Below are 17,833 nucleotides of genomic sequence, written 5' to 3'. Positions count from 1 at the left end.
TCTCTTCCATTCTTCTGCATATTATTCTTCTCAGCAACTTGGATGCATGAGCTGTTAAGCTGGTTGTGCGACAATTCTCGCACTTCTCAACTCTTGTCATCTTCGGAATTGTGTGGATGATGTTATTCCGAAAGTCAGATTGCCAGACTCATACATTCTACACACCAACGTGAATAGTCGTTTTGTTGACCCTTACTCCAATGATTTTAGAATTTCTGATGGATTGTTATCCATCCCTTCTGCCTTATTTGACTCAAGTCCTCCAAAGCAATTTAAATTCTGATTCTAATACTGGATCCCCTATCTTATCTAAATCGACTCCTGTTTCTTCTTCTACCACATTAGTCAAATCGTCCCCCTCATAGAGGCTTCCAATGTATTCTTTCCATCTATCCGCTCTCTCCTCTGCATTTAACAGTGGAATTCCCGTTGCACTCTTAATGTTACCACACTTTTAATGTAACCGAAGGTTGTCTTGACTTTCCTGTATGATGAGTCTGTCCTTACGATAGTCATTTTTTTCTCTATGTCTTCACAGTTTTCCTGCAGCCGGCCGGTGTGGCCGTGCGGTTCTAGGCGCTTCAGTCTGGAGCCGCGTGACCGCTACGGTCGCAGGTTCAAATCCTGCCTCGGGCATGGATGTGTGTGATGTCCTTAAGTTAGTTACGTTTAAGTAGTTCTAAGTTCTAGGGGACTGATGACCAAAGATGTTAAGTTCCATAGTGCTCAGAGCCATTTGAATCAAGGTTTCCTGCAGCCATTTCCTCTTAGCTTCGCTGCACTTCCTACTTATTTCATTCCTCAGCGACTTGTATTTCTGTTTTCCTAAGTTTCCCTGAACACTTTGTACTTCCTTCTTCCATTAATCAACTGAATTATTTCTTTCGTTACTCATGGCTTCTTCGCAGTTACATTCTTTGAACCTATATTTTCCTTCCCAAATTCTGTGGTGGCCCTTTTTATAGATATCTATTCCTATTCTAATGTACCGCCTGCTGAGCTATTCCTTATTGCTGTATATATAGCCTTAGAGAACTTCAAGTGACTCTTCCTGACTCATCCTGACTGATGTCTTAAATTTCAGCCTACTCTTTATCACTACTATATTGTGATCTCAGTCTATATCTCCTCCTGGGCACGCCTTACAATCCAGTGTCTGATTTCAGAATCTCTGTCTGACCATGATATAATCTAACAGAAATCTTCCCGTATCACCCGGCCTTTTCCAATTATACCTCCTCCTCTTGTGATTCTTGAACAGGGTATCAGCTATTATTAGTTGAAACTTGTTACAGAACTCAATTAGCTTTTTCTCTCTATCCTTCCTTTCCCAAGCGGACATTCTCCTATTACCTTTTCTTCTACTCCTTCCCCTACAACTGAATTCGAGTCCCCCATGACTATTGGATTTTCGTCCCCCTTTACATACCGTATTACCCTTTCAATATCCTGATACTCTTTCTCTGTCTCTTCATCTTCAGCTTGCGACATCGGCATGTACACCTGAACTACCGATGTTGGTGTTGCTTTGCTGTCGATTCTGATAAGAACGACCCTGTCACTGAACTGTTCACAGAAACACACTCCTTGCCCTGCCTTACTATTTATAACGAATTCTACTCCTGTTATACCATTTTCTGCTTTTGTTGATATTACCCTGTACTCATCTGACTGGAAATACTTCTCTTCTTTCCACTTCACTTCACTGACCCCTACTATATCTAGATTGAGCCCTTGCATATGCTTTTTCAGATGTTCTACTTTTTCCTATCACGTTCAAGCTTCTGACATTACACGCCCCAACTCGTAGAACGTTACCTTTCCGTTGATTATTCAATCTTTTTCTCGTGGTAGCCTCCCAGAGATCCGTATGGGGGACTATTCTGGAATCTGTTGCCAATGGAGAGATCATCATGGCACTTTTTCAATTACAGGTCACATGTCCTGTGGATACACGTTACGTGTCATTAATACAGTGGTTTCCATTGCCTTCTGCATCCTCATGCCTTTGATCATGCTGATTATTCCGCCTTTAGGGGCAGATTCCCACCTCTAGGACAACAGGGTGCGCTGTACCTCTGTCCCCTACTCCGCCCTCTTTGACATGTCCATTGGCCGAATGACGGTGAATTCTTATTCCTTACGTCTTCGGCCACCAATGCTGATTACTAATCAAAATGTAAGCACCGGTGACATTCGAACCTGGGACCGAAGACGTTTTGATTATGAATCAAAGACGCTACCCCTGTTATTTCTCTTTTTTGTTCTCATTTTGTTCGATATTGTTCGTTGCATTTGTTCTGTGCGGATGTCCCATGACACCCGTTCAAGTTCCGAGTAGCGCCGTTGGCTCAGTTTTTTATTACAGAGTGCAGCTAACCTAGACCACAGGTGCATTACCGTTAAACTGCAGTTATGTAAAGTCTTCTTTTGCACAAGAGAATGCAAAGCTGTTGGAACCATAACTTTCTTTCTTCTATTTCATGGGGAGTTTCGTTCGATTCAGTCCCAGTGAATAATTTCTGTGATCTTGTAGACTCTGTCTCTGCTTCCATTGTGAGAATTTTCAAACATTTATTTCCGTCTGGGAACGAAAGGCTTATATTCGAATTAGTGAAATTTCCAAGACGCTGAAAAGAGTTTTATGTTTTCCTATCATCTTCTTTTTTCCTTCCACGAATTCACTTGCCTGTGACATTGTACAAAATGTTCGCATCACTTTTATATTATTAACGCATATTCCGCAGTATCTATAGACTTGCATGTAATGGCAGATTAAGGTTATCTGATCAAAAATATGCTGACAGAGACGTGCAGTGCGTCACTGGCCACTAGAGAAAAGGAAGCGGGGTGTATTGTGTTGTCACAATGAAGTGAGTCTGTCGATAGAGCTCAGGGACTTCGAACGTGGATTAGTCACCGGATATCAAACGAGTAACAGATCCATCAGCGAAAGTTCAATCTTTGTAAAGCTTTCCAAGCTGATTTTTGCGATGTGATCGAGAAGCAGAAACGCGAAAGAACAGCCACAGTTAAACCAAGAACAGGCAGACCTCATATAGGTAAGGACACGGAACGTCGACCACTGTCCAGTGTGATTGAAAAGATGGCATGAAATCAGCGGAAGTTATCACTAGTGATTTACAAAGTGCTAGGAGCAGTGTAGCTGGAAGGCTGACTGCACATACGGATTTAAAAAGAATGGGGTCATGTGCCACATAATTCCGTATTCAGTCCTAAACAACACTTGATTTGGTATAAAGAGCGACGCCAATAGCCAGTGGATGACTGTAAACAAGCGATTTTAGCTGTTGACTCGCGCTACACGCTGTGATAATCCGATGGAAGGGTTTGGGTTTGGAGAACGCCTGCGAAAAGTTATCTACCATGGTGTGTGGCGCCAACGATGTACCATAGCAATGGTGATGGTATTGTACGAGTACCGCCAAAAATGAGGCATAGGAGTGGTGTTGTACGTGTAGCGCCAACAATGTGTGTGGCCAATGGTGATGTTAGTGGACAGGAGTCTTGATTGTGATCAGGTTGCGGCCCCCATATTGTGCTAAAGAAAACGATTAATTACGATGGATATAAACACATTTCGCAGCATTGTGTACCGAATACTGCAGACAAACTGTTCCGAGACGATGGCAGTATCAGCATGAGGCGATGTCATTGGACATCAGCATTCCCAAAATGGCCTGGCCTCCACAGAGTGCCGACCAGCATCCAATGTAAAAATGAGTCCGAACGTCGACTTAGCGACAGACCCCAGCGCCCGACATTACTATCTTTGATTGAAGATCTTGAGAAAGGCTGTATTGCTACTCATCCAGAGACAATCGCATAACTCATGAAACTGTCGCCAGCAGAGTCAACCCAATATAGAAAGAGAGGGTTGACACTGTTATATTAATATACGCTAATAGTTGTTTCATGTACTTTTGACCAGATAATACACATCAAATTACAACTAACGGTGGAGAGGAATGGAAATGGCTCTTATCTATTTCAAGAGCGTACTAGAACTAAACTCTGTGTTGATAACTGCCATCTTCAGATTGGGGGAAACAAAGAAAGGAAGGCAGAGCTAAATTACAATTAACATCTGTGGTCTATGCTGATTCTTATTGCCTTTAATATTTGATGAATTATCTACCTATTTCTTAAGTGCTATGGAGGTTTAAAGTAAAGGAATGTTATGGGACGGGTAGGGGATGTGCCTGGATAGTTCAATCTGTTTCCGTGTGACGGAAGATTCCGCGTTCGATATTGTTACCAATTTCGTACTAGCTGGACCAACGTGTTGTCATTCTTTACTTGGCTACCGAAAGATAGACACCAGTAAACATTCAACGGAGAATGAAGGTTGTCTATGGGGCAGCATGTCTATCGAAAACCACCGTTATGGAACTGGGCACCACATTCAGTCATGATCGCGATTCGACAGCAAAGGCCGGTCAATCTGGAAGGTGGGGGGGGGGGAGGGGGGGCACTGCAGCACACACTCCAAGGACCTGATCTCTCCCTATGCAATTATAGCCGGCCGCAGTGGCCGAGCGGTTAAAGGCGCTACAGTCCGGAACCGCACGACCGCTACGGTCGCAGGTTCGAATCCTGCCTCGGGTATGGATGTGTGTGATGTCCTTAGGTTAGTTAGGTTTAAGTAGTGCTAAGTTCTAGGGGACTTATGACCACAGCAGTTGAGTCCCATAGTGCTCAGAGCCATTTGAACCATTTTTTTGCAATTATCACGTCTTCGGTCCCGTAAAAAAGGCCTTGAAGGGAGGACGATTACAGTAAGAGGACTATGTGCAGCAGACATTTATCGATTTTTTCATGTATTAGGACAATGTGTTTAAGCAAACAGGTGTCTTCAACCTCGTGCGTCGCTAGGATGATTGTCTTAATGCCCACGGCAATTTTTCCGGGTTGGCATACCGTTTTGGGACTGTACGTTTTGATCTCCCCCTATAGAATTTGCCTTTAACGTAGTGATTTGCGTTGTACTTTGCATCTTCATCCTGTTGACCATCGCAGATTCTTTCTCTTTAGGGGGCAGTTTCCCAATCCGATGCCACGAAGGTGCCCTGATATCCTGTCCGCTACTCCATCCCCTGACAAGTCCGTTGACGTATCGATTGTGAGACTTTTTACCGGAAGTGTTCGGCAGCGATTGCTAATGATTTTTATTCATAGCATGAGCATTGATTGGTATCCAACCCGGAGCACAGAAAGTGTTGGTCATTAGTCAAAGACGCTACCCCTACACAACAATGAATTAACTGAAGTGGCAAAGAAACTTGTACACCTGCGTAATATCACGTAGGGCCCTCGCGAGAACGCGGAACTGCAGCAACACGACGTGGCATGGAATCGCCTAATATATGAAGTAGTTCTGGAGGGAACAGACACTGTGAATCCTGCAGGGCTGTCCATAAATCCGCAAGAGTATGAGAAAGCAGAGATCTCTTCTGAACAGCACGCTGCAAGGTATCCCAGATATGCTGATTAATGTTCATGTATGGGGAGTATGGTTGTCCGCGGAAGTGTTTAAACTCAGAAGAGCAATCGTCAGCATTTCTGGACGAGTGGGGTGTCACATTGTTCTGCGAGAATTGCCCCAGTCAATCAGAATGCACATTGGACATGAATGTATGCAGGTGATAAGACAGGGTGCTTACGTACGCGTCATCTGTCACAATCTTATCTAGACATATCAGTGGTCCCACATCACTCCAACTGCACACGCCCCACACGATTATAAAGCCTCCACCAGCCTGAACATTCTCGTGCTGACATGCAGGGTCCATGGATTCATGAGATTGTCTCCATACCCGCACATATCGTTCTGCTCGATACAATTTGAAACGAAACTCGTCAGTGTAGCTAAAGCTCAAAACTATGTGCTATATGGAACGTTACTGAGGCCTCTGCTTTCACTGGAGTTGTTTCACAGGAGGGGAATTTGCAGGTAATAGCTAGAGCAGCTTAGCCTCGCTGTCCCGCGGTTCAGGAGAGTCTCGCTGTCGGCTCCCTTGCTGCTCCCCGCCAGAGCTTGCCTTGGGCGGCGCTCGCTTTCGCGCCACTGACCCCGCCCATCCGGCAGCTGACGTCTCCTTTGTAGTTCTGCCACCAAAACCTCTCAGCTGCCTTCCAGAGCTTCTCTCTCTCTCTCTCTCTCTCTCTCTCTCTCTCTCCCTACGTCTCTTCCTCTCACCTTATCTGCATCTTTTCTCGGCTTGGAGTGTGCGCGCTGCATAACTACCGAGCCAGAGCGTTCTTCAAATAGTTGGCTTACAAAGGCAAGACGCTTCCTGACACGTAATTGCATTTGAATTGTGACATAGGGAGTATACGTTGTTTCATATCGACCTAGAAGGTACTGGAAGACGGTACATGGGCACTTCCTAGAGAATACGCGCATGCGCGAGTGCACGCACACACACATACACACACACACACACACACACACACACACACACACAAAGACTCATACATCTCCTACATGTCTCTGAAAAATTTGTAGGAACAAAGAGGCACTGGAGTTCAGGACTGAAGATGCATAGAATGACTGATGTTGTGAACTAAGCTTTGATTTGCTAGGAGGCTAAGACTTCTTTAATGAGAACATATTTCCCAAGATAAATTTACTACACAGAAATGTACTTCAAAGTAATCCTACAGGTACTTACGACGTTATTCCCTATTCATACTATGATTAAGTTTAAATGGGGAAAAGGAGATTTTATTAATTCCACAACTTTCTTTCTCCAGTTTCATAGTATTCCACAACAACAATCAAAGATGATTCTTTGAACAGTTACTCCAACAGCCCACGGGTGTACTGCCAGTCCGTAGTGTCCAATGAGCACAATATTTCGGCGATCAGACATGTCGCCATCGTCAGGTGCGCTGACGAACTGAGCTCCTGAGGGCGGGCGGCCGTCTTAAATGCCCTCCCCCTGCGAGGCGTTCTCTCCGCGGTCCGCGCCCGCGGCCGCGCGTCGCCGGTTACTGAGAGGCTGGCGTCGGCGTCTGTGGTGGCATCGGTGTAACTGCCTCGTCCGCCCTGGTCGCCCGTTCGCTTTCTTTGCTGAGCGTCTCTTTAATTAGACCCAATGCTGGTTCTCATGCCTTCATGAGGGCCGGCCGGAGTGGCCGAGCGGTTAAAGGCGCTACAGTCTGGAACCGCACGACCGCTACGGTCGCAGGTTCGAATCCTGCCTCGGGCATGGATGTGTGTGATGTCCTTAGGTTAGTAAGGTTTAAGTAGTTCTAAGTTCTAGGGGACTTATGACCACAGCAGTTGAGTCCCATAGTGCTCAGAGCCATTTGAACCATTTTTGAACCTTCATGAGGTTATAGCCGCAATCTCAGTTGATGAGTCCGTCCCTGGTAAGAATTTAGATAGCCTCTCTAACGAAGGTGTCACATTATTTAGATGTCTGTGCCAAGACCCTGGTATGTTGGTAGTCCATATCGTGATTTTCGGACAAATAGTACTCTGCGACCGCCGACTTGTTGGGGTACCTAAGTCGAATGTGCCTCTGATGTTCTCGGCAACGATCTTCGATGATGCGCACTGTCTGTCTGATATAAGCCTTCCCACACTGACACGGAATCTGGTATATGCCAGCGTTCCGCAAACCGAGATCGTCTTTGACACTTCCCAATAGTGCTCGTGTTTTATTGAGTGGGCAAAAGACAGTTCCTACTCGGTGTTTCCTCAATATTCGTCCTATTCTCCCCGATAGTACGCCACTATACGGTATAAAGGCAGTGGATATCTCTTCATCCGTAACTTCTTCCGTCTCCACAGGCGGTATTGTAGTGGGGTGGGGGATACAGTTTTGAGCTGTTCTAGCTCGTGGGGGCAGACTCTGCGTCAGAGGTGGTGTGCGCTCTGTGCACCACTGTTTTTAGCACTACATTCCTCTGCTAAGGGTTTTGTTTTGTTTTGGTTTTTAGAGGGTGGTGGCAGTTAAACGCATGCAAATACAGGTCAGTGTGCGTTTTATTCCTGTATACCCCGTGCCCCAGGGTGCCATGCGCCCTTCTTTTGACTCTGATGTCCAGGAAAGGTAATCGTCCTTCTGCGTTGGTTTCGATAGTGAATTTGATGTTCGTATGTATGGAGATCAGGTGTGTAAGGAAGTCTAGGAGCTTGTCCCTTCCATGGGGCCAGATCACGAACGTGTCATCCACATAACGGAGAAACCAAGTAGGTTTCCATTTGGATGACGCCAAAGCTTCCTCCTAGAAGTACTCCATATAGAAATTTGTGACCACAGGCGAGAGTGGGCTCCTATTGCGACTCCTTCTGTTTGCTCATAGTATTATCAATTAAAGGGAAAATTTGTAGAGGTCAGAAAGTGCCTGAAAAGGTCGATCGTCTTCTCGTCAATTTTCTGTGCAATAACCTCAACTGACTCTCGAAGAGACACCCTGGTGAATAATGAAACAACGTGAAAACTCACCAGGATATCTGAGTATTTCAGCTTGAAGTTGACAAGACGGTTTACGAAACCCACAGAATTACGATTGTGATGAGGGCATTAACTCACATAAGGGCTTAGTAATTCTGCCAAGTATTTGCCAGCAAATATGTAGGTGTCCTACTGTTGCTAACACTTGGGCGCAACGGCACTCTTTCCTTGTGGACTTTAGGGAGTCCTAGAGTCTTGGCGGTACAGGTCCTTGAGGTATCAATTTCTTGGCAACACCTTCTGGTAAATCCGCGTCCTTGAGAAGAGCCCTAGTCTTGTTGTCCATATTCTTTTTGGGGTCAGCGTTGATCATCCTGTAAGTTTCGTCATGTAGCAGGCTCTGCATCTTCTCAATGTAGTCCTTAAGGGAAAGAACAACCGTAGCATTACCTTTGTCAGCTGGTAAGACAACAATCTTAGGGCTCTGTCTCAGGTCTCGAATGACTGCCCTCTCCCTGCTGGTAATATTCGATTTCATCGGTTTAGTTCTCGTCAGAGCACGGCAGGTTTCCTTGCGTACTTCAGCTGCTTCAGATGGTAGTTGCGCAAAAACCTGTTCAACTGCACTGACAATGCCCACTAGCAGCGAGAACGTAGATGTGAGAGCAAAATTAAGTCCCTTCTCCAGAAGGAAAACTGCATCCCCAGTCAGCTCAATGTCCGTGAGATTGATGACCGTCTAGCGAGGAGCCTCCAGCGATGGTTTGTCGGAGAGGCAAGAGAATTTAAATGACGTCCCGAGGCGTTCTTATGTGCAGAATCGGCGGTCACCCAGGTAACATACAGTTCCAGGTTCCGGAATTAAAATGTTTGGCTGTATGTAGATGTAGTTTAAGTAGTTCCTGGGAGTTGTACTCAAGGCTGCGTCTGGCAAAGTGCACCCATTTCTTTTTGTTGTGACGCGTGCGTCTTTGTAAAGAAGTACTGCCTGGGATACACTGGGCTCTCCCTAGCAAGAAATATCTTTGACCTCTAAATGGGACTAAATCATGATTAGAATAAGAATCGCTCATAAAAACGGTAGTCTGTGATATTTCCATGCAAAACCTTGCATTCCACCATAAGTGACATTTTAATAGATAGAAACAAAGTAACAAGATGTCAGTACCATAGGAGGAACATTATACGTAAGTCCATGGCGCCATAATATCATTATACTTTCAATGAACAATGCAAAAACTAAAAACCCTCTGCTTAAGCTAATTATAATAGTGCAAAACACATATAACCAACACATCTGATAGTCCCTATAGTAGCCCTCATAGTGCCGGTGCAGGATTTCGATTAAGTTGTTTAAACAAACTTGCAGAGAACAGTGTACACACTTTACTGAAGTCACGTTTTTACATTCTAAATCGCTTTCACGTTCACGAAGTCCAGTATCAAAAGCCACTCTAATTATATTTGTTATCGATGATGTGGATCTGTCAATGTCATAACCTGCCATTCGCCAAGCATACTGCAACACAGGCGTATACTTTGGCGTAGAAAATTGATTGTAAATCACAGAGTGAAGTTTGGCGATGAAATAACGGTCATGTATCTTCACTTTGCGTTTTATATTGCCGAAAGAAGTAAACATCCAGGCGTTGGGAAAATTTTGTTGTTTTCGGTGGCAGTAACTTCAGCATAACATCTTAGTTAGGAAAACATATATCTAGAACTGTACTATCTTTATGACCTGAGCAGGAATCACACAGCAATAGGCTGCTTTCATATCTTACATGTTCGACAAGGACTGAAGTCAGAAAGCTTTTCAAGTGTTCTTAAGTCATTTTTCCACTTTTGCCTGCCTTCACGTGTATGTTTCGTGGACAGATTGTTTAAAATTTCTTTGTAATATTTGGGCCGAAAGCGCCTCTAGAAAACAAATGTACAGCTTGTTTTCTAGTCTCCCTGTCATAGTTAAAGCCACATCAACCGTACAGCCGTGTGTATAGTTATGTAAGGACTGCAACATACTGGATTCTAATTTTCTCTCTTGTGCAAGACGTGTTGATGATGAAGACATTTCATACTGGAGCTGATTCCAGTCACTGTTCCTAACATTTCCCTTTCTCCACACCCTGCTCTGTCGTAAACATGTTCACTTCCTCCGCATACTGATGTGCCTTTTTTTGTATATTGTTATCGTCTTCTACGTCCTTTCATGTGACAAATATAGTAATATCCCTTCATAAAATGCCTCATTCAAGCCCCAAGATTGTCGACAAACGAAATCGAAGCTTTTAAATTGCACAAGCAACAATTTTAGATGCTTCCTGTTCCCACATTTGCAGATGCCAATAGTGAACTGTAAATCTATAAGACTTTGTTCCATCAAATTGCTGTATTACAGTCTCATTTACAGTTTGTAACTGCGGCAGTCTGTTTCTCTTGAAACGAGATTCTGTTCGCCTTTTGCTAGACAAATAGTTTAGACAATATGAAATTTGCTTCGCTTTTAAGGCTTTTACACCGCCTCATTAGTTTGCTATAAGAATTAAATCGACGATTGTAATAGTCTTCATAAAAATGCTCTTGTACACTGTCATCAATATCTTCTAATACATTAGGTCTTGACTGTTTGGATGGACGTTATTCTTACGCACTTTGAGTGAAATGTTCCTTTGAAGATGGACGTAGTGTACTGCTTGGACAGCACGGTCACGTTCAGGTTCTTTCTCTCCGACACAATCAATATATCTATCTAGCGTAACGTCATGTATTTCTGTTTTTTTTTCCTTTATTGAATTTCGATTCCGCCCCCCCCCCCTCCCCGCCTCCCTAGCACTTGAGGTGCTAGAAATATGAAGAGCACTGTCTGGTATACTTTAACGATGTATGTGTTCGAGAATTAACAATGAATGGACGTACTGCACAGTCATCTATCTTCATTCGCAATGATACTCGCAAAGTAGAGAAGGGACCGTTTAGCTATGATCCTGAATATCGGGAAAATGCTGTGGCATCATTGGTCAGTGTTGAAATTACTGTAAAATTGTTAAATTGTTTGCACTATCAACTGTGATGCATGTTATTACAGTATACCAACGGTGTATTTTCCATCCCATCCATCCACTGGCACACTGTTGGTTACCACATAATGATTGACTGACATTGCTTTTTTGAGTTGGAGAGTTTTGGTGGAGGGGCAACACCTTCTGGGGATGGCTAGCACCGAAATATTGATCACGTACATGAAAGCAATATGAGGAATCAGTCGAAATGGAACCCAGAGACATTAGCTATTCTGTCACTGTGACAGATGAGTTTTAATGTAGAGGTCGTCAATCACATTCGTACTGCAGATCGGAAACTCTCAACAACGCCGCCAAACTCTTCCAGTTTCCATTTGTTGTAACAGTCTTTTATTTAAAATCATCCAGTGTGTGTGGTGTGTTATGGTAACAGCAGTAACAACATGACTTACACCGTGTGAAGTCTAGTTTTCTGCAACAGGCAATGGATCAAAACTTTTTAATGTCAGTTTGGAACCTGATACAGCCACGAAGTTGCGGCGGAAAAACTAAATGAATGGCAGTGTACAAAACGTGTTATAGCAGAAAAGAACACTATTTCAAAACAACGACACAGGGTGACACGGAGTGACTGTAGCGACTTACAGTAAAGTCTATGGGAAACAGACATCCTCCTACAGTACAGGTGATGAAACTTTACACTGGTCTGTGCGGTGGATCAACACCTGAATATTTAATAGGCTCGTCACATATGCAATATGCTGGCATGCATGTGGTATTTGTTTTCTATATACTGGAGGAGAGAGATATCGTAAAAATCTTATCGATTTCTCAATCAGATGAAGTTATTGGAGCTTTTACAGTTCATAATTTTTCTCTGTTGGATGGTACAGAATAACGATGATATGCTGTTGGGTTTATAGACATCAATGGGCCCTGATGGACAGGGATCTCTATCACACGTTTGTAGTATGGAGATGCACCACAATGCAGTAGCAAAATTCACGTCCTTCTCCCAGTTTTTGTACTGTCTTTATACTACCTCATGTTGCAGGAGCAGGTTTCGTTTGGCGCTGACACATCATTGAAAGTTGGTGGAGCTACGACAACATGTTCCTGTTTCCATCGAATGGTCAAAACACAGTCCTGTCATAGTAACTCAGCTTATCATGTTCCTACATGGGTTTATGAAGGTGGTAGATACAGCTTTGTCAGACTTCCACTCAGTTACGACTTACATTGGCACGATCAGATGCGCAAAGCTGCATGGATTGTAATGTAGAGTCTGGGGGGCAGTTGCAAGTTCGAGAAAGGTGTCTCGTTTCGAGATATGAGATGCTAGAAATATGTTTCACTAGTGGTTGAAGACATTAAAGGACTACTGCATCGCATAGAACGCAGGTATGTGGTTAAATTCAAAGACTGGATACCAAATCATAGACATCAGTGAAGCACTAGAGATCTTAAAAGCTAGTGTACATTTCTTATGACCTCAATCACCACACCATCTACTACCGTTTGTGGTCCTTCTCAATCAACCATCGCCTATAACTCAGTGGGTATATCGCAGAACCTCTGACATGGCATCGAGACAGTATGCGTTGCACATACTGGAGAAAGTTCAAGTTGTGGCATGTGGCAGTTGCAAATACCGGTTTCATACCATGCTCCTTAGCTGAATCACTTTCAAAATTCGGTAACTTTATAACGAGGGTGGACTGTCGATGACGTGTAACCGCGCTGCTGGTCTGATTATATGTAGTCCTATGCTCATCACCATGGCATTTGTCTAGAAAAACAAAGTCATTCGGAGGTAATGCCACACATCGAACTATGTAGCCAGTAGAGCTTTTAAAATGTAAGCTTGTGAGCACCTATTGAACTAAGAACGCTTGTGACAGTAACATATAGCAGTTGTTGCGATCGTGTTGTTTTAACAAGTGGCGGTTTGTAAGACGATTACGCCTCTCTTTCTAAGACACAGTGGTCGCACCCGCAAGAAAAGTTTAAGAGACATGTCCAATCATCGCTGATTTTCTCTCAGTACTATTTCGTACTGTCAGCAATCATATATTGGAAAAGTATTACACTTAGTAGTAGGGGATGAGTGATGGTTCACTATGAGGATCAGGCTTATAAAGTACGTGTGTGTGTTCCGACATGTGCAAAGGGAATGACTACACCGTGTCTTAAGGAAGGTATGGTTTTGACGTGAAATACTGAGATAGCAAAGGGAAAGTATGTCAAGTCATAAGAATGACATAGATAATTCTATTTCTAGAGCTGCAGCCGTCAGCAGGGCGTATTTCCGATACTTCGCTCATTGTCGAATGTCGTCCAATTGAGACCGCGATCGTAACATTTAACTGTAAGTATAGCGATCAAAATATTTGGTTTACTAGGATAATTCTGTGTAGGGGTGCGTGGCGCACTAGCGGTGGCCTGTGGCGGGAATGATTGCGTTTCCGGCTAACGGTAGACGTTGTCCTAGTGGAGAGGCCTGTTGGAATGCAGGAATGTAGCTGAATTAACCGCTTCGCCCTCTAGACTGCCGAATAGGGAACTAACACTTAGTATGTGTTGGATAGCTTTCGTGATTGCATAAAAATTTGAGAAGATTCAATATGGACATATGTTTGCACTGGACCATTATTCCGTCCCATGTAAATTGTCCAGCAGATTGCTTCTTCACCTTTCCTAATTTAGTTGAGAGAACATCGATTGTGGTGTGCGCATCAAACAGGTAAAAGACGTAAGGAAGACGTTTGCTGGTTCTCTAGACATGAGACACACCTTTGTTGACTTTGTAAATTACGAGGATGATTTAGAATTTGCTGTATCGCCGACATCGCTATTCGCGAGTGGCAATATCAGTTTCCTGTATTTTTTTCGAGTTTTCACCTAAAGATATTAGCAGGCGGGAAAATTTTCTATTTACTCAGTGGTTTACAGCACGCTCCACTTCGCTAAAGTTCTGTGTTTCTAAAGAAATCATTCTAGTCTGTATCTTCGGAATTATACTGTGCAAGCGATCGGTAGCATACGGTTATGTGCTTGATATTGTAAACTGTCGCGGGAAAAATGGTATGATATTCTGACAAACCATGTGAAATTACATATGTTCTTGTAATTCCAGAGTCTAGAGATTGGTGTAAAAAGCAAGCAACCAAGAAGGTCGGGACCCGAGACGCTGAAGTCTTTGTGCCGAGGGGATCTGACCAGCCTTTGTACAACAGTCTTCGTGGTATATGTGTGAGTTTCTGGTGGTCGCTACCGCGTATCCTGTCATGAGGGAGGTATAGATTCAACACTTCGATAGGTATAAGGGGAATGAAAATAATTTTTATTATGTGGAAAATTATGTGCGCTATAGATACTGAGATTCGTTCCAGAACCATGGTCGTAAAGAGGAGACATACCCAGTACATTCCTCGGCGTAAGACTGTGGCAGCAATCCTAATATTTAATTGCAGTTACACTGATAAATATGTGGCTAATTCCCAATATTCTTGTGAATCTGGAGATGGCCATAGAAAGCATAGCAGCAAGCAAGGATGTCATCCTTTGTACACCAGTTCAGAGAGCCCGAGAAAGCATTCGACTTATGATGATTTGGCTCACGACTCCCCCTGGACGGGTAAATAATGAGTTAATACTCAGTTTGCGCTGAGTTGTCTTTGAGACCACTTGTATCGCATATACACTCTGCGGAAATATGAGAAGATTCAATACGATGAGTGTTGGTGCTGGGTGTGTTGACGGCGTTCGAGCTCCTACTACTCAGATCCTTTAGGGGTAAGGGGTCGTCCACAGCCAGCTGTTCTCCCTCTGGCTGACATGCGCTTCTAGGGCTGCAGTCATGGGCAATGTTAATGCTGGGCCGTCGGCGCTGCACTATGGGACGGTGAGTACATGGGATGTATTTGACGATCTGTAGGCCATTTTGCAGGGTTTAACTGTCAGTGCAATATGGCGATCGATACAAAATAGTTTTGCCGCTGAAAGTCTCGTCTGCAGATATAAAAGGTGGGCAGTGCTTCCACATTGGCAGCATCAGTAATTTGGCTACTAAATTAAGTAGGATTCAACCTAATTCTCCATTCATTCACAAGGTATCCTTTGTCCAGGGACATAGGAACCTCTACATAGCGGTGAGAACGTTTGTGTTTCGGAGACGTATGTTGAAAGCACGACTCAATGATTTCTAGGAAGGTTAACACGTGATGAACGGGGGTACCACGTTACCACCAGGAAGCATGCATTCGACGTTATTGTAGGCTATTTTCGTAAGCAGCTCGTGTTAGGGCAAGAATTTCCACGCAGATAAGCTGAGACTTCACGAAAGCTCCTACAAAAGCGACCGTTAACTACACTCCTGGAAATTGAAATAAGAACACCGTGAATTCATTGTCCCAGGAAGGGGAAACTTTATTGACACATTCCTGGGGTCAGATACATCACATGATCACACTGACAGAACCACAGGCACATAGACACAGGCAACAGAGCATGCACAATGTCGGCACTAGTACAGTGTATATCCACCTTTCGCAGCAATGCAGGCTGCTATTCTCCCATGGAGACGATCGTAGAGATGCTGGATGTAGTCCTGTGGAACGGCTTGCCATGCCATTTCCACCTGGCGCCTCAGTTGGACCAGCGTTCGTGCTGGACGTGCAGACCGCGTGAGATGACGCTTCATCCAGTCCCAAACATGCTCAATGGGGGACAGATCCGGAGATCTTGCTGGCCAGGGTAGTTGACTTACACCTTCTAGAGCACGTTGGGTGGCACGGGATACATGCGGACGTGCATTGTCCTGTTGGAACAGCAAGTTCCCTTGCCGGTCTAGGAATGGTAGAACGATGGGTTCGATGACGCTTTGGATGTACCGTGCACTATTCAGTGTCCCCTCGACGATCACCAGTGGTGTACGGCCAGTGTAGGAGATCGCTCCTCACACTATGAAGCCGGGTGTTGGCCCTGTGTGCCTCGGTCGTATGCAGTCCTGATTGTGGCGCTTACCTGCACGGCGCCAAACACGCATACGACCATCATTGGCACCAAGGCAGAAGCGACTCTCATCGCTGAAGACGACACGTCTCCATTCGTCCCTCCATTCACGCCTGTCGCGACACCACTGGAGGCGGGCTGCACGATGTTGGGGCGTGAGCGGAAGACGGCCTAACGGTGTGCGGGACCGTAGCCCAGCTTCATGGAGACGGTTGCGAATGGTCCTCGCCGATACCCCAGGAGCAACAGTGTCCCTAATTTGCTGGGAAGTGGCGGTGCGGTCCCCTACGGCACTGCGTAGGATCCTACGGTCTTGGCGTGCATCCGTGCGTCGCTGCGGTCCGGTCCCAGGTCGACGGGCACGTGCACCTTCCGCCGACCACTGGCAACGACATCGATGTACTGTGGAGACCTCACCCCCCACGTGTTGAGCATTTCGGCGGTACGTCCACCCGGCCTCCCGCATGCCCACTATACGCCCTCGCTCAAAGTCCGTCACCTGCACATACGGTTCACGTCCACGCTGTCGCGGCATGCTACCAGTGTTAAAGCCTGCGATGGAGCTCCGTATGCCACGGCAAACTGGCTGACACTGACGGCGGCGGTGCACAAATGCTGCGCAGCTAGCGCCATTCGACGGCCAACACCGCGGTTCCTGGTGTGTCCGCTGTGCCGTGCGTGTGATCATTGCTTGTACAGCCCTCTCGCAGTGTCCGGAGCAAGTATGGTGGGTCTGACACACCGGTGTCAATGTGTTCTTTTTTCCATTTCCAGGAGTGTATTTCTGGAACTCTTTACGATTTCCGTGACGGGCTGATATGTTATGGATGGGATCAGCCACTAGGAGCATCAGGAACAATGCATTCGACATTATTCCGGGAAGCATTGGAACAGATTTGCATTGTGTGACATTGTGATGTCAATTTCCACAGGAAGAGAGGTTTCGCGCCAGCAATAGTAAACATGTGCACGCTGCCCTGAGGGTGACTTGCCTCTGACATGTGACATCAGTATAACACTCGAGAAACTCTAACTGTAGACGTGACTTTCACCAGCCGTTGGCAGCAGCCTGAGAGCAATAGCTCACAGCCTGTATTCATCTATTCAGAGGGGTCTCGCTGCAGCGTTGACGCGTGCACATGATTGAACAGTTCACTGCACATCGCGGTTGACGGTAGTTTATAAAGAGTTTTTTTACTTGCAATGAGTGTTTGTGCACTGCATTTTTTTCGAGTGTGCCTGCATAGCGTTACATATGCATTATTTTGCAGATCTGTAGAGTATGTACTGTGACCTAAAGTGCATCAGAGTGAGTGTTTTGTATCAGTGTAATAAATATATTATGTCAAACCCTTCCGTAAATAAATTGTT

Source organism: Schistocerca cancellata, chromosome 5, assembly GCF_023864275.1.
Source record: "Schistocerca cancellata isolate TAMUIC-IGC-003103 chromosome 5, iqSchCanc2.1, whole genome shotgun sequence".
Classification (NCBI taxonomy): Eukaryota; Metazoa; Arthropoda; class Insecta; order Orthoptera; family Acrididae; genus Schistocerca; species Schistocerca cancellata.
The sequence above is the reverse complement of the archived record's forward strand: the minus strand, read 5'-3'. Positions refer to the sequence as shown.